The sequence below is a fragment of the Rhinatrema bivittatum genome, chromosome 9, assembly GCF_901001135.1.
Source record: "Rhinatrema bivittatum chromosome 9, aRhiBiv1.1, whole genome shotgun sequence".
NCBI lineage: Eukaryota > Metazoa > Chordata > Amphibia > Gymnophiona > Rhinatrematidae > Rhinatrema > Rhinatrema bivittatum.
This window is the reverse complement of record NC_042623.1, coordinates 254,292,062-254,310,519: the sequence shown is the minus strand read 5'-3', so window position 1 is coordinate 254,310,519 and position 18,458 is coordinate 254,292,062. Positions and strand designations below refer to the sequence as shown.

Below are 18,458 nucleotides of genomic sequence, written 5' to 3'. Positions count from 1 at the left end.
GCACAGAGTTCTGGTAATTAAACATCTGAAGAAGGCACCACACATCTTTGTATTGGTTCAATAAAAGGTATCACAACCTATGATGATGCCTATCGACTGATGGAAAAGAGATAGTAGACCATTCCAGTTACTGCAATCTTGGTGATCGACCATACAGCACCAAAGCAGAAGCAGTAATCAGTAAACATAGCAACTTTCATATTATGGGGTATGTATGACCCCCTTTTTGCCTTACTAAAGGACAAAACCATTTCCTAGCCCACAAATTGTAAAATCCAACTCCTAAAGCACTGGGGACACAAGAGGTAGACCAGGAGGGAAATACACAAGCACACTTAGAGGGAAGAGACAGCTCTTTTCAGGAGAATGGAGGTATTCATGTCTGGAGACTCTGAAGATACTCAAACTTGTTTGGAGCTAATAAAAAATTCCGACTCGTCTTAATATGGGATCAGTGAGAACACTCCCTGTGAGGAGAATGTTGCAGGAGATCTAACAATATCATGAGATGGACAGAACAATCTCAGAGTGGCTCAGAAAAGTTTCTGGATAGGATATTGTTGGAGATGGTGGTGGAACGTAGCATCCACCTTCCTACTGAGTTACTCCCTGCTGTTCCAACACCAAATAAGTGGCGAGTCTGCCTTCTAAAGCAGAGGAGAATGGGAATGAGAACAAGAAGTATTTAAAGTAATTGTTTCTGACTGGATATAAATAATCTCCTTTAGTCTAAAGCAGAGGTTGTAGCAAATAATTAACAAGAAAACAAAGTCCTTGAAAACGACTTTATGGAAAGGACATTCTGTGACAATGGAAGTCAAGGTGAAAGGGTGCCCCACTGAAAAGCCTTGTATATAATTATTCCCCCCCACGGAAAAATTTTTTCAAGACTGTGCTACTCTCTCTGGAACACAAAGCCTGCAGGCACACATAATTATGAGCTGGATTTTTGATTTCATACTAACCAGCACTCATTATTTCAGTACTCCTTTTGAACCTATTATCAATAGGGACTTGGGATGCTATGCAGGCAGCAATTAAAGTGGCCAACAAGCAAGTCCGGCTGGCCAAGTTGAAGACGCATGCGTGCCACGGCAGCAGTGGATCCTATCTGAGGACTCTCAGCGCAACAGCTGAGCTACGAAAGGAGATATAAACATGAGGAAAATAGCCTGAGGGAAAAAAAAATACTTAATCCATTGACAATAATAAATATAAAAATGATAAAATCCAAAGAGCATTCTGAATTTTATTGATAGAAATTCCCTACAAAAAAAAATTTGATTTTCTTCTATGTTTGTGAATTATGGGCGACTGAGAAATTTTACACACAATTTCCCTTTCCATAACCTCAAAATGAAAGGAAAGCCTCAGGAAACAGGGTCCCGGGCTCTTAAGGGGAAACAGAAGTAGTGGCAGGTGGGAAAATAATGGCAGTAGAAACGCAGCAAGGCTGCTCAGCGAGTTTTTGGGATTTTTCTGGATTTGCTTCTCAACCTGAACATGACTTTACCTTGGCTGTTGTGTCTCTGCTGCACCACTGTCCTAATAAAATCTGCCAGTGAGCATCGAGGACGGTAAGATGACAAATGTGGGGAATAAGATCGGGACTGGCACATGCTGTGCTAACTAATTTCAGCTGGCACAGCCACACTCAAAAAAAATAAAATAAAAAAAAAAGGTTGTATTTTGACTGATGACTCCGTGGTATCTGGAGACAGTATTAACAAGGGTTTGCATCTGGCACAGGTCCCTGTCAGGGCAGGCTTAAGTGATTCAGCCAAATCGCCCAGATTGTGCCACCTTGCCGGAGATTAGCTTTGTTAATTCCAGGGTGCTCATTACCCATTTATTTTTTTTTTTATTTTTATGTATTAAAGGTTCTTATGCTGGGCTCCCATCTCTGGAGCTGACTCGTCAGGAATATAACTCATTAATAAAATTCGGTGACAACTATTACCGGTAAGAACTCGTGAAAAAAACCCAAAAAAACACATTTTAAATTTTTAAAAAATATTTCTGACAGTTTTTTTTTCATTTGCCTTTGTGCTGTTGACACATTGATCAGTCTCTACCTGCCGAACATGTCCCGAGATTTTGTGGCACACCATGCATCGCTGCTTTAAAAGCAGCCGGGCTGCTTGCAGCACACGTCTGGCGCACCTTTCCAGCTCCCCCAGTACAGGCATTGGGGCCGGCTAAAATCTGCAACCGGTATGTCAGATGCAACTAATGTGACGTTTCTAACTCGGATAACGTATTCTGAGTGTCCTGCCTCCTACAGTAATAGATAAACCTCAAGGGGGCAATAAATCAGACTGCTCAGGTTGCTGCGAAACGCCACGGGTGCTTTTTTTCCCCTTCGAGCTCCGCCTCGATGACCAAAACAAAACTCCAGTGGGTAGATCTGCTTTGATGACTGACCCCCGGGAAAATTCCCCGCAGATATTTCTCTCTGCCCGCTCCCCCCACACACACACACACTCATTCTCTCTCTCCCTCCAGATCGCATTAGCAGTCTCTCGGATGAAAGCATGCGCATTGTTGAACGTCGCTTTTGCATTTACACGGATAGAGGATGGGCAATATTCAAAGAGCCTATTTTCCCAGGTAAAACACTTAACTGTCCCCTGCAGAAACTCCTTCGATTACCACCTGTATAATAAATTGCACGCCATCACTGGGCCATCTGCTGGGAAGAGAGGTGGCAGTAACCGAATACTGTCAAGCTGACCTTCGTTATTTGTTTTCCACAGGCCTGGAATTAGCCCATTGCATTTCTGGAGTTCTTCACATCTCTTGGTGTCTGTAGCAACGGCAGAAAAAAAAAACGTTTAGGTCTGTACTCAAACGAGGCGCATGTGGCAGGAGCTGCTGAGAATACAGAGTTTCTTTTCTTGGGTGGGAGGGGAGCTTGGCTGTCTCCTTCCGTGCCGTTGGGCTGGCAGCTGGGGGTCCAGCACCATGACCCTTCATTCATGACTCCCGGATATTTTCCCCCTTCCCTAGGCCGGGAACCGTGCATTAGGGCGCCGACTGAAGCCCTGCAAGTCATGGGTCCTAAATTCAGGCAGTAGGTGTCACTGTTGCACAATGAACGGGAATCACTCCCGCCTGCCCATCCCGGGAGCTGTGTGAACGTTGCCCCCCCCCCCCCCCCCCGGGCCTGCGGGATCATGCCCGGGTCCTCCACACGGCACTGCACGGCCCCCCACTGCTCAGCCACCGGGCCGGCCTGAGTTCAGATTTGATTTAAGAAAAAAAAAAAAATAGAAGAGGTCATAGCTGTGCTAACACTTTAATGGGCCGGTACATCCAGTTAGAGATATTTATCTAAGAAAGGCATCGTCTGTCCTGCAGCACGCTGAACGTTTCCACGCCGCTAGCTTACATACACTAAACAAATTTGGTTTGGCTGCCGCTAGGGCTGCCCTGTGGAAATTCTCAACCTACGTCTGTTTGATTGAGCTGTCATTTTCACTTGATCTGCTGATGATCTGTGTCACTTTGTTTAAATGTCCCCCTGTTTTTTCATACTGTGCGAAAACAGTACGCTCTCTGTGCTGGATTGAATTTAGGTGAAATCGGAGAGTTACTCCTGTTTTAGATTTCCGAGTTTTCTGACAGGTAGGTCTGGGGAAGCACAAAGACCTTCACATGCAAACCCATGAAAGAAAAAAAAAAAAAAAAAAAAAGCCCTTAGAAATGCAGAGCACATGTCCTTTTTTTTTTTATTTCAATGTGTATTCTCAACGATCAGGTAAGTATGTCTGCTTAAAAATCCCTCTCGCTTGGAAAATAAAAAATAAAAGATTGAAATATATTTTAAATCCCCCAACAGTATTCATTTTAATTCCCATTGAGTCCAAATAATGTCACACAATGACATTTTAGTAACAAACTTGAATAGTTAACAAATACAAACTTATTTCTTGTTATGGGTCAGTCATAGTATTCTCTGCATCAGTTCTGAAACCCAATTAGTCCTTTACAAGGGAACCTGAAACCTTACGAGGGACTTCCATGCAATTTTCAAGGGTTGCTTTCCAAAGAACCAGTTTATAAAACGAACTTCATTTGCGTGCAGTTAGACTAAAACGTGACGGCATCCGAAGACTGACCTTAGAGGGGCGCAGACCCTGCGGCTAACCAGCTGCAGCAGGGCCCCGGTACACAGGCTCGGCCCCCAGACTGACGGGAAATGGTCGTGCCAGGGACAGGGCTAAATGCAGGGGTTGGCAGCCTGCGTCAGTCGCCCCAGTTCTCCTCCCACTGAGGACAGCCCCGACAGTAGCAGCGAGGTAGATTTCCACGCGTGCACTAAAAGGCACATCCTTACGCATTCGAATTGCCTACAAAAGGAATTGGGCTAAAGCGAAATGCTAGGGCGCCTTGCCCTATTTTTTTTTCACAGATTTCAACTCCTACATTTTTGCTGGCTTATGAATGAGAAAGGAAATGAATTAAAATACATGGCGCATTCACATTACTCTCCCCTTCAGAGAGCAAACCGCGCCGTAGATGGGAGGGGGTGGGGAGAGACCTTACTATCATTAGGGGAAAGGTGCCAAGCTGAATCAGAGCAAGTCCACGAAGGCCCAGCATCCCGTCTCCAACGGTGGCCAGTCCAGGTCACAAGTACCCAGCGGATCCCAAATTAGATTTATTTGGTGTTAGCTGCTAACCGAGGAAGAGCGATGTTTACCAGGCTCCTGGGTTTTGATGGACTTGTCCAAACCTCTTTTAGGCTCGTCGCCTTGACCATTACCCTCTGGTAACAGACTCCATTGAGCGCTGTTTTAAACCTGCTGGCTGTTAGTTTCGTGGAGGGCCCCCTTGTTGTACGATTATTTGAAAGGGGAAATAACCGTCCTTCATTTACCGGTCCCACGCCACTTGTGATGTTATAAACTTCTATCACGTCCCCTACCAGCCGTCTCTTTTCCACATTGAAGAGCCCTAAGCTGAGTAGCCTGGTTTTTCTTGCCCTCCTCTGCACCTTTTCAACTTCTGCTGTGTGTTTTTGAGAAGAGGAATCATTTTTTCTGAAGCTGTCTTGTTTTGGTTTTGTTTTTTTTTTGTTTTTTGTAAAATAGCCGTCCTTGTTTCAAACTTACCCGAGACCTCCCTCATCTACCCATCATCTATTGAGATATCAGACTGTTTTCTCAGGACAAACTATTTCAGTTTTGGCCACACGGACTTGAAGGTCTGAGATCCCTAAGGAAAAGAAGGACTACTAATCTGAGCATGAAACAGTGTAAAGCCAAAAGTCTGTTGGGAGTAAGGCTGGGAGCGAGAGCGTCCTAGCACGAGTCCAAGGCACGGTTCCAGAAAGAACAGTCAAGCAAGCCAGGGTCAATAGCTGAGGTGCCGTCCAGCGAGTTTAGGCAAAAGCAGAGTCAGAGTCAGCCCAAGCTCAACCGAGAAGTCAATGTGAAAGAATCAGGGCCAGCAGTGAAGAGGCAGAGTGGGAAGGAACTGGACGGGGCTGAGACAAAAGCACCCGTGGCAGGCACAGGAATGCTGTAGCAGCAGAAAACCAGCGCTGCCCTGGATCTCGCACAGTCTGCCCAAATGCCATTCTGTTCCTTAAAAAGCCAATGAGTCGGCAGTAAAGCTGCAGCTCAGGCAGATTCAGGATGTTGCGGTTACCAGTGCGGGAAGCGATGCAAACTCAGGTAGCTGGATAGATTGGTGTTGGTTCAGATCTCAGCAAGGTGCGGGCATCAGATTGTCTGGACAGCACAGACCCGCTTGGTAAGAGTTCTAAAGAAGCACTTGATTGATAGCCGGTGCCATGAGGAGGAGGAAGGCTATAGGCCTACCATTTCCAATGTATTCTAAATTAACCATGGATTACTGAATTTAATTTAATTTAAAACCTGCATTACAAAAAGCAGGCCTGGCAGTTTTTCTGTAAGGCTCTTCCTTATGCTCTCGGGGAATTTTTATTTCTCCAGGAGAAGGCAACACTGCTGTTTTAAAATAACAAGGTTAAACAGACCTTTCTGTACTTTTAACTGCTTTGGGTTTGGTTTCTGTTTAGCTGTAGAGAATTGGCATGGAACCAAATGCTGGGCACTTTGGTTTTTGCTGTTCAAATGTGCAGCAAATATAAAATGATCAGAGCGAAACCTGCTCTGCAGGACATCTGTTTAACATTTAATATTCATAAAAAGAAAGTTTCTAAAAAAAACCAAATGCACTAAATTAGAAGGCATCTGATGAAGACTCATCTGAACCAAACTGTTTACTTTCAATCAGTGCTGCATGATTGTACTGAAGAAGGAATAAAAATCACTTCGCGTTTTTACCCCTTTTGACTTCATTTATTATTCTAGCAACGCACGCAAATAAAAGTATATTTGGAAAAATAAAATCTTACTGGCCTTCTCGGGCAGCCCGAAACTATGAGGTTGCAAAATGATTGTGTCTCTTTCTGCTTCTAGCTTGGGTGGGTTTGGCAGCTGCGAGCCAGCGAGCATCAGAGAGCGTGTGCTGGATTCCCCTAAATACAGGAAAAAATCCCCAGCGTGGTCGCAACTAACCGTATGCCCACAGCTTTATTTTCCCCATGGTGTGGCTCTGCACTTGTTAACCTGCTAGTTCCAATGAAATTCCCTTTCATCCCTTTGCTTTTCTTAGCCACAAAGGTGGAGAACAAGTGGCACGATTTACATTAGGCCTTCTAATGCCAATCATTAGATAACAAGGCCCTTTACTGAAGGTGGAGTAAAACAATACTTGAAGTTTCCTGCTACTTTTATATCTATATCTATCTATGTACCTACAGACAGATATAGCTTACTGTATATATATATATATATATATGGCTTATTTTACTTGGTTCAAAATCAGGCAACAAACAGCACTGTGGGTCCTCTTTCGACAGCTTTAAGATCATTCACTCATTCTGTATGAATACCACTGCATGTACAAGATATTTTCAGGTGATCTGTATCACACAGGCTGATGTTATTAAATAAACTCTTGAGACCTGATACCCAGAGCTATTTAAGCCAGATACGTAGCGACTTATCCAGCTAAGTGGTGGTCACTGGACATTCGGCTACGTTTGGTGGCCGCCAGATAAGTCACTTACCCAGCTAATAGCTGGATTCACTGAGCCTCCATATTTTACCATGGGAGGGGCCCGATATTCTGAAGGGGGGAGGGAGGTGGTCCCACAATATTTTGCACCCCTCCCTGACAAAATGTCGCGACAGTATGGCCGCATTATTTCGTCCTGCGGGGAAAAAAGTCCACGTGGCATTCACAGCCGATGGAGGCCGGGGTTGCTCACCAGCGATAACCAGGGATCAGAATCAGGGCGAGCTCATAGCCGACTTCAGAGGGTTTGGCTGCAGTCCGCGACCCCTGGCTGAGGGCTGGTGTGACGGTTAAGGCAGACGGAAGGAGGGAGGGAGATAATAAAATATAGGAGAGCAAAAACCACCAATGAAGGTTCTTAGCACCGTACATGCCAGTTCCAACTGAGCCCAAAAGACCAAGAGAAAACTGCCGGGCCAAAAGAGAAAAGCAAGTAGGGCAGTTATCCACTGATGAAAACGTTGACGGCCCAACTCAGCAAGGCTTTTTCTCCCATTCTGCATATATGGGAGAAAGGAAATCAGACCCCGAGCAATTGCTTTCCAGTTGTATCAAGTCTGTAAGATGTTCCCTGTCATAAATGTTGGTCTTACCTAGGGTTATGAGTATTTGGTTTGTAAAATTCCCCTTCTCCCTTTTCCCCCACCTACTATATCCTATATCTGAACGCATTTTAACTCTGTGTTAACTAGCCTTCACGTTTGTAACCTGGAAAATAAACACCTCAACAGGGTTTATGGGCTTTATGGGAAATGAGAGCATTTTAAATAAGAGGCTGTTTTGTAAAACTTGCATTGTATTAAATTATTTTACAAAACAATAATTTTACCACCTTTCTGTCAGTTTAGACTCTGTTTATTCTACTTTTCATTTGGTAAATACGCATGGCATGACAACTGCTAAAATACAGGTAGCCCCTACGTAAGGGTTTACAGGGGTCACACTCAGTCCCAGGACAAATCTATTCAGCCCTGGGGTGTGAATGGGGAAGGGGGGAAGCTGAACTGCCAGGACCCGAGGCTGCAGGGGAAAATACGTCTTTCCACTGGGTGTACTCACAGTTTCTTTGATGCCACCGGACACTTGGGTGTGGTGCTCCAAAAAACCAACTTTACGCAGTGGCATCAGTACATTTTCTCAATTCCAGTCCAATCTTTATCCACATCAAACTCCTGTTCTCTGGGTGAGTGCCCCCTCCAGGTGACTGGCACTAAGATACCCTCTCTTCCCAGGGCTTGGGAAAGCAGGGGGCGGGGGGATCTCCCTTCCCAGGATGAAGGGCAAAAAGTAGCTGAGGTCAAATCTCCCAGACTCCCAGACACTCAATCCTCCCTGTTCCCAGGTACAGACTCCGATGGGGGTCCTCCAACTGAAGTCCGTTTCCACTCCCCACCCTCCTCTCGGATGTTAAAAAAAGGGTTCTCTCACTTTTCACCTACCGAAAGCAGCAAAGAGATGAAATCCTCCATCCCTTCTGCTGGGCAGGAAGAGGGGGCAGAACTTCCTTCCCAACACACAAAAAAAAAAAAAAAAAGGACCCAGAACTATTCTCAGAAAAAGAGGAATATTTCTCTTGTGGTGAATCGTTGCCGTTCCTCCGTGCGTTGTAGGATGGGAACCTTAAGCCTTCTCTTCTCTGATCTCCTCCAGGGTGCGGGGGGAAAAAAAAAAATCATCGCAGAGCCAAGAACAGAGATTCTTCGTAATCCAAAAATAACCTGCCGAAGCAACTGCTCACACCAAACTGACACAAACCCTTCCAGACCATGGGGGCCTAGATTAGTAGACTGGGGAACGCCACAAAACAGAACCCCCCTCCCTCCACAAAACTCCAACTCAAGATGCCACCCTCCTGCAGGTATTCAGGTGGGAGGTAAGCAGCCCTAGCGTCCTCGCAGGAGGTGCTGGTTGAGAATGCTATGCTCCCTCCTTACTCCCTACTCAGAGCTAGGGACATCTAATGGAGACCTAGGGGGGAGGTGAGAGATGGGGGGGTCTCTACATATATTTTTCTAAAATACATAGAGCCCGATATTCAAAGTTACTTGGCCGGTTAAGAAGTGATTTATCCAGCTAAGACGGTAACTTTCAAAGCGGCATGCGGGTGCACGTGGGCGCACCTTCGTCGGCCCGCACCCAAGGACGCATCGATTTTATAACATACGCGTATAAATGCGCGCATGGTATAACATAGCCTGGTCGCGCGCACAAGTGCACCTAATTTTAAGTGGACGCACACCTGTGCGCACAAAAGCCGCTCCCGCCGCCCTAAGTAGGGAAATTTTAAAAGGGATGTACGCCGACACAATTGCCTGTTTTACCAGTTTCTCCCCAGTTCGCCCAGTTAACAAATAGGTCCTTCAACCCCCCCTTGTTAGATAGTATGTACACCCCCCAGTTAACCCAGACCAGTCATGCGAACTCCAGCCTTGAGTGCCACAAACAGGCCAGGTTTGCAGGATATCAACAATGAATATGCACGAGAAAGATCTGCATGCACTGCCTCCATTGTATGCAAACCTATCTCATGCATATTCATTGTGGATATCCTGAAAACCTGGCCTGTTTGCAGCACTCGAGGACTGCAGTTCGCCATCACTGCCCCAGACCCTTTACACTCCTCAGATATGGCTCGTTTTTTGTTTTTTTTTTAAACTTACATGCCGGCCATAGCAGAAGTAAAGATACACGGCAGGGGGATTTGAGGGGCATCGGAAAGCCGTAAGTATTTACGCGCAAATTTCTTGTTGAAGTATTGAAAAACGCCCATGTCCTGCCCATGTCCTGCCCAGACCAGACCATGCCCAAGTCTGGCCCCTTTTTGAGAAGTTCTGAGATGCGCAGGCAGCGGCGGCTTGTATGTGCACATCCAGGCGGCTCTTAAAATCCGCTCGGCGCGCGCGAGCCTGACATTGGCGCATCTCCTAATTAAGGTGCGTGCCAGGCTTTTAAAATTCACCTTTAAGTGTCATCCACGAAATATCTGGCTACTTTCAGTGGTCACCACGTAGCCAGATAAGTCACTTATCCAGCTAATTAGCCAGATAACTCAGGGGCAGGGCAATGGCGGATTGAGGCGGTGCCTTCTTACCCAGCTAATTTCATAGATCAGGTTTAACTTAACCGGATATAATTTATCTGGCTACGTAGCGCCAAATAAAGGCAATAGCTTTGCTGTTGATTATCCTAAATGCAAGTTAGCTAGACGTTTAGCTTGCTAAACGTCTAGCTTTCTTTTCAATACTGACCTTATAGAAACCTCCTGGAATAATGCAGCCATTTTTAAGGAACAGAAAATGACTGCACGGAAAAAAAATACATATAAAATCATCATGGATGGAATGGCCTAAGCTGACAGCAGCGAGCTATATGACATCAGTAATGATGCATTTATTAGCACAGAACCACAAGAAAATATACTTCTCTTTTTTTTTTTTTTTTCCAAGGACCTAGCAAAACAAATGAACTAAATTCCAGTTCTAAGCCAGCTAGATATTGGAAGCAAAAGCAACAGAAGAAAATGCTGGGATTTATTTATTTATTTAACAAATTCAGATCCTGCAGCCTCCAAAGGTCAGGGTGCATAAAACTCATACAATGCAACATGATTTAAAAGAAAAAGAAGGGAGGCCATAGGCACACTGTTAAAAACTATCCTAGACATAGAAAGCCATTAATTCTAAAATCGCTGCTCCTCCCTGTTCAGCAAAACTAATTTCCAGCTGGTTCCAGACCCTTATGTTAATCCTGTAACTCAGGTTGGAGCAGCAGCAGCACGCAAGCCTACAGCAGCATCCTATAGGCCAGCCCCTTGCCCCCTCTGGGCAAACTGTACCCTTTTTTTGGTGCGGTTTGCTTCCTCTGCCCCTAACATGTTGGCCAGGCTTACCTGTCTCCTTCCCGTTCTGCCCTCATTCATACCTTTTTATTTACTGCATACCACTGTATCTAATTGCAGAACTGTGACTCCTTGGGAGCGATACCATAAATTATAGTCTGTACAGTTCGGATGACATTTGCTGCTTATGCTCAAAAAATAGCAGCTCGCCTTGCCACACCTGGGGACAAAATTTAAATCTTGGCCAAAACCAGCACAATCCTCTGTAAGTAAAGTTTTGCTTAAACATTGTACCTTTTTTTTTTTTTTTTTTGGGTATACATTTTTGTCTAAGAAATGTGAGCCTTGATCAAAAGAGAAAAAAAATGTGCTTTCAAAATTGCAAAAGCAATAGGGATGTTTGGTTTACAATTTTTTGCCAAATTATCTAATGGTCTGTGTTAAATGCACAGGCTGTTGTGGCAACAGGGATTTTAATGAGATTTAACCCTGGTGCAGATAGCTTAGCAAATATTGATTTTGTACTTTTTCTGCGAATTTAGAAAATGGCATAACAGCTACAAGTAAGCAAAACATCTAATACATGCTTACATCTTATCATCTTAGACACAAGATTCTGACATATGCACGGTTTAAGAGATTCTGTGTAGACCAATATGTAAATTTACTATTTATACCTCTTTAAGAGAGGGCACTTATAACTCGAGGTGAGGTTTGGGGGGAGTGGGGGGCAGTTTTACATACTCTCTACCTGATAAGCTAGGTAGAGAGTACATTGTACAAATCAACTCCTTTTTTACCTTTCATCACGCCAAATGACAGAAAATCTTCACTGACGTCAATTTTGCTGTTTGTACCTCTGACTGTGTATATATTTGCATACTAACACGTGTTGCGCTACTTACTGCACGTGTTGTAGCAATATCGCGTGTGCTAGGGCTTTAACGCTAGCATTAAGGCCCTAACGCAAAATGACAAATGACCCAGTTTGCTGGTTAAGTAGAGCCAGCTGACTTTAGGACTGCTCTTCATGAAGCTCTCCCAAAGTTCTCTGGTTATGTTAGCTGGATAGCGCTGAAATTCAGCATTTATCCAGCTAACTTGGCCAGATAACCTTCTCCGTCTTGGAAAGCCCCTACCCCAAGCTAGGTGGATAACACGTTTTCAAATCCCACCATCTGTATGGTTAAATCTGAGTTTTTCCATACAAACAGCACTGAATAATGAATATTGGCCTCCAAATCTACAAAACGTTTGCAAAATCCCGCAGAAGAACGCTCCCAGATTGGCTGAGACAAAGTATTTCAGCGCTTCATGTTAATACTAGGGTCACAAATTTGTGCACAGTGGAAGGTATTTTTTTCAACAAGGCTTGAATTATTCTACAGCTGCTTAAAATATTGCTTCCACGGTTACTTGCACATTTTCCTTTGTGGAATTGTCACCCAGTTCCTAAATCTGGCCCCCAGTCTTCCAAATGTTTTCCAGCTGAGAATGGAAGACAGTTAATCAGAAGCTCTCTAGGCGGATAATAATCTCAGCATTATTGGTTTTGTTTCATTGCAAGATGTAGTGTACACAGATAGCAGTGATGGGTTTAGGATTTTGCCATCCCGAGGCACTGTTTGTACTGTCACCCCCCCCACACACACACCTTTTCCCCCTCCCCCCTCCACCCCTAAGGTCAGATAACAATTAGCAGAAGATTTAAGGCACAGCCCCACAGTTTCCTGAAGCAGCTCAAGGGTAGAATCCATGGTAAACTCTTTGAGAAATCTGAAGCGAATTGGCAAAACATTCCCATCTTTTATTTTTTTATTTTTTTCTTTATTGAGTTTAACAAATTAAATCAAGATAATTCTCTTGACAATAAATCAAATGTATACAACATAGATTTCATATAAAGCTAACATAAGAATACCACCATCTAAGTATACATTTTACAAGTCCACCATAAAAGATCCAAGAAGACTTTGATCCTAACCGTATACAAATCAAAATCATAGCATCGGCAAGAATTATATATTACTAGGTGAGATGGAACATACTCAGACTTAATTAGGCATTGGAGCCACTTACTTATCAGACAGAAACTGTATTAAATGTGATGGCGAGAAAAAGAGAAACGATTTATCTTTTAACTTAATTAAATATCTGCAGATAAATCTTACTGTAAAAGATGCTCCCATCTGTATAACTCAAGGTCTCAACAATAGAAATTGTTTTCTCCTTTTCTGTGTAGATTTAGAACCATCCGGAAATATCCTCACTTGCATCCCCATAAATGTCTCTAAACGGTGTTTAAAGAATAATTTCAAAATCCATTCCTTATCCATCTCCAACGCAAATTTAACTATCAGAGTAGCCAGTTCTGCTTGGGCTGGATCAGATAGTTCCAAAAGATCTATAACATTTAAGCCAGTTACTCCATTTTTTACTTCCTCTGATTCTCTCAGGGAGTCGATAGTCCCTCCAGAGGCTTCTCTTTTAAACTTCCTCTCACGGGGATATAAAATACATGAGTAAGCGGTGGAATTTGATTAGGAGGTACCTTCAAATTTTCCTGAATATATTTACTAAACATGTCTCTTGGCAAAATATATGAAACTTTGGGGAAGTTAATTATACGAAGATTCTTATTTTTTAGTAAGTTCTCCATATTTTCAATTTTATTTAACAAGGCCAAATTATCTTTTACCAGGAGCTCATGTTGACTTTTCACAGAATTAAGTAGTACCTTCTTCCCAGAATCTTGACTATGTATAACCTTGACAGTATTTTCCAGCGATTTAATTCGCGCCTCATGGTCTTCCATTTTAAGAGTAATCGGCTCAGGCTGTTTGATCATTAAGTTGCCCAGCCCAACAATAGCCTCCCACAAGGATTCCAAAGTTATTTGCTCTGGTCTCTGTGGGTGAAAGGAGAAAATTATCAAACTTATCTGCTGTGGTGTTGATGAAATCGCCGGTGGCTCCGATTCACCTCCGTCTGGGCTGCCGAGAAGCGCTTACCATCTTTTATTTTACGTTATGAAAGGAAAGTCGTTTTCCAACCTTGCTAATGTCTGTATGATTTGTCTTCTTGTTAGGCGAGGATAGGGCTCTCGAGTATCAGTACAGGGGGGAGAGCTCAGAGAAGGGTGTGGGAACAGGAAGAGGATAGGGAGAGGATGAGAGGACTAGGGAAGGAGGTAGATGAGGGAGAGGGAACGAGGACTGGGGATGGGAAAGATGGGAAACATTGAGAGGGAGGAGCAAAGATCAGGAATCTGGGGTGGGGGAAGAGTAGGGAAAGGGCAAGCAAGGAGGGAGATTCTGGGACTGAGGAAGGGGAGGAGGGAGGAGGAAAAATTAAGAGATGGATTCTAGGATCCACAGTTTAGTGGCCAAGGTTATATGCAGAGATGTGGGGATTCTGCCATGAGGAGTTGTTTCTATTTATTATTTTAGATATTATGCTACTACTTTGTATTTTATTGCATTTTGATATATGAACATTTGTGTTTCTCTCTTACACCGCCACCCTGTGTCATCTTGTAATATCGCTTAGCTTAGGTTTTCTGCAGGCTATAAATCCTTTAACCTGATTGGGTATTGATAGCTGCTGTTTGAGTGATTTGAACCTCTTCGTGTTCATTTCCCCCTTTCCAATTGTCCCTGTCCAAAGCAGCATGGCGCAGTTTTGCCTGGAAGGATTTGGGAAAAGGCTCTTGGCAAGTTAACAGCTCATTTGGAATCCTTTAACCACAGGCTCCTGAAAAAGGCGTTTGACAAAGTTCCTCATGAGAGGCTTTTACGAAAACTAAAAAGTCATGGGATAGGAGGCGATGTCCTGTCGTGGATTACAAACTGGTTAAAAGACAGGAAACAGAGAGTAGGACTAAATGGTCAATTTTCTCAGTGAAAAAGGGTAAACAGTGGAGTGCCTCAGGGATCTGTACTTGGACCGGTGCTTTTCAATATATATATAAATGATCTGGAAAGAAATACGACAAGTGAGGTTATCAAATTTGCGGATGATACAAAATTATTCAGAGTAGTTAAATCACAAGCAGACTGTGATACATTACAGGAGGACCTTGCAAGACTGGAAGATTGGGCATCCAAATGGCAGATGAAATTTAATGTGGACAAGTGCAAGGTGTTGCATATAGGGAAAAATAACCCTTGCTGCAGTTACACGATGTTAGGTTCCATATTAGGAGCTACCACCCAAGAAAGGGATCTAGGCGTCATAATAGATAATACATTGAGATCGTCGGCTCAGTGTGCTGAGGCAGTCAAAAAAGCAAACAGAATGTTAGGAATTATTAGGAAGGGAATGGTTAATAAAACGGAAAATGTCATAATGCCTCTATATCGCTCCATGGTGAGACCACACCTTGAATACTGTGTACAATTCTGGTCGCCGTATCTCAAAAAAGATATAGTTGCAATGGAGAAGGTACAGAGAAGGACAACCAAAATGATAAAGGGGATGGAACAGCTCCCCTATGAGGAAAGGCTGAAGAGGTTAGGGCTTTTCAGCTTGGAGAAGAGACGGCTGACGGGGGATATGATAGAGGTCTTTAAGATCATGAGAGGTCTTGAACGAGTAGATGTGACTCGGTTATTTACACTTTCGAATAATAGAAGGACTAGGGGGCATTCCATGAAGTTAGCAAGTAGCACATTTAAGACTAATCGGAGAAAATTATTTTTCACTCAACGCACAATTGAGCTCTGGAGTTTGTTGCCAGAGGATGTGATTAGTGCAATTAGTGTAGCTGGGTTCAGAAAGGATTTGGATAAGTTTTTGGAGGAGAAGTTCATTAACTGCAATTAATCAAGTTGACTTAGGGAATAGCCACTGCTATTAATTGCTCTGGAATTTGTTGCCAGAGGATGTGGTTAGTGCAGTTAGTGTAGCCGGGTTCAAAAAAGGATTGGATAAGTTCTTGGAAGAGAAGTCCATTAACTGCTATTAATCAAGTTTACTTAGGGAATAGCCACTGCTATTAATTGCATCAGTAGCATGGGATCTTCTTGGTGTTTGGGTAATTGCCAGGTTCTTTTGGCCTGGTTTGGCCTCTGTTGCAAACAGGATGCTGGGCTTGATGGACCCTTGGTCTGACCCAGCATGGCAATATCTTATGTTCTTAAGCTATCTTTGATTTTTTTTTTTTTTTTTACCACCACACTCTTCCACAGCTTCTATCACAGCTGCAGTTTGCCTCACACAGGACCAAACCGGGGCTTCCTGGGGAAACTCATCAGCGGCAGCAGGCCCAGGAGTCTGCGCTGTTACCTTATCATTCCTTCTCGTTCGCGGTGCGTGTGCTACGGTTCGTCATTCCTAGAAATGCTTTGGCAATCAAGAGCTGAGCTGATCTAGTATCTGAAGCTGGGGGAAAAAGATGTAACCAGTGGTTCAGCAAGACAAGCGAAGGCAGGAGGTGTTTCGTGAGACACGGGCAACACTGCCAGGAGGGAGTGGATCTTTTAGTTATCTGCGATGGATAAGATCATTCTCTAGTGAGCATGGAGGACTGGTTTGGTCTGTTTTAGAGATTTTGGTACTGTATAATTGTTGATGATGGAAACTGCTTTGAGTTCCTTTTTTTTTTTGGGGGGGGGGCGAAAACAGCAAACTATAAATTTGAAATGAAATTAGTCTGGAAGGTAGACTCCAAGATCAAGGAACAGAGGATCTGAAATGTTGGGGGGGGGGGGGGGGTGAGGAAAGAGGGAGGCAGGTGTCAATTGTATTCCAGTCCTTTTCCCTCTTAACCTCCCACCCAACCTGAAAAACACACACACACACACCCAGCACCAATCCCTTCTCTCTCACACATACACACTGCTCCTTCTCCGTGTTCCCCTCTCAGACACGCATTCCCCAGCTGATCACCCCTTATTCCCCAGCTCTATCTCCACTCTCCCCACCCCCATGGATTCTCCACTCAGCTACTAATATTCTCTAAATGATTCTCCCCCCCCCCTTATTTAATCTGCTCCAGGCTCACCCCCCTCCCCTCCTGCCCCTGAATGACAGGAGAGGAGGGGCTGGATAAGGGAGCTTCTTTGCTCTCCTACCCTACTCTAGATCCAATCCTATCTTACCGCAGGGTGCCTGGGCGGGAAGGGGCTGGATGAGGAAGCAGAGGGCTGCTTCTCTGCTGAGTGAGATTCACCACAGCTGGAAGGCAGCAAATCTTCAGCCAGCCTGCAGCACCCAGATTTTTTGCCGCCCTAAGCACAGGCTTAGTGAGCCTGTTGACAAATCCAGGCCCAAAAGTCACTCCCCACCTCACTCTAGACAACGTGCCGGCAGGTGTGAGCAGCAGCTAAAACAGAGGTAAATTCTTTATCTTCTCCCAAATCCTCTCTTTCCACTCACCAACCTTCTTCCCGTATCCTGCTCACTGTGAACATCTGGGGCTTTGGCTATTGTTCTGCTCTGGTCTTCCAGCACACATTATCTCAATGATAAAAAAAAGAGGTGAATGTTAAAAGCTTTACATGCGCCAAAGCCGGGAGATAGGCACAGAAGTTGGGTCAGCGCGTCCCGCACGTATTTTAAAAAAGCTCACGCGTATCTCCCGGTACTCACACAAAACCTTTTTTTTTTGCCAAAAAGGGGTGTGGTGTGGGTGTGGTCTGGCGGGGGTGTGGACATTCCTAGATTTCTGAATGAAATCTACACGTAAGTATTTACGTGCACAAGCGCGCACCGGGGTCCCCTACTGCGTAACTTTACTTCTGCTGAGGATGGCTTGTAAGAAAGGTTTGCAGGGCAAACCTTTAAGGGTGGGGGCTAATAGGCTAGTTAACTAGGGGGGTTAGGAAGTCCTTTCCTTTACCTGGGCGTACTGGGAACGAACTGGGGAAACTGGCAATTGCATCGGCACGTGTATTTACTAAAATCCCCTCACATACGCAGTAGAAGCGGCATTTGCATGCACGCGTCCATATAAGATTGTGCACACATGTACGTGCATACAGCATATTTTATAAGATGAGTGCACATACGCCTATGCTACAATGTGGCCATGTCCTTTGGCACGAGCCGGCATATGCGCTTACATGTGTGCCTGTTTCAAAGTTACCGTCTAATGCACTCAAAAGCAACGACCATGAAAGGCAATCAACGAGTCTTATACATCTTGCAAATATCACATGATGCAGAGCCAAGAAAAGAAAAATACCTACAATAAAGAGCAATCTTCCAAAGAATGAAGAAATATTTACGGAAAAAAAAGGCAATCTCTAGAAGTATCCACTTTAATCCCAACAAAACTGTAATTTGCTTTCATAAATGTGGCCGCCGCTGTTTTCCATGTGCACGAATACGCTGTGTTAATTGTGTACACGATTACCTCTTTCTTGATGAGTTGTGGTGCTGTAGATGCGAAAAAGCCTAGAGAGGTCTTTAGCGTAGCCTGAGTCAGCTTAGAAGTCTACGTGCAGAGCATATATTTTGGATCTTGAGCTACAGAGAACAGTGATCAGAAACAAAAAAAAAAAAA

General features: G+C 44.1%; 1 protein-coding gene across 6 annotated transcripts in view; it reads right to left on the bottom strand.

Annotated features, from left to right (window-relative positions):
- The window catches only part of MECOM (MDS1 and EVI1 complex locus), an 881,649-nt gene that overhangs the window by 593,614 nt on the left and 269,577 nt on the right, over positions 1-18,458 (bottom strand). The gene's annotated exons all lie outside the window — the stretch shown is intronic.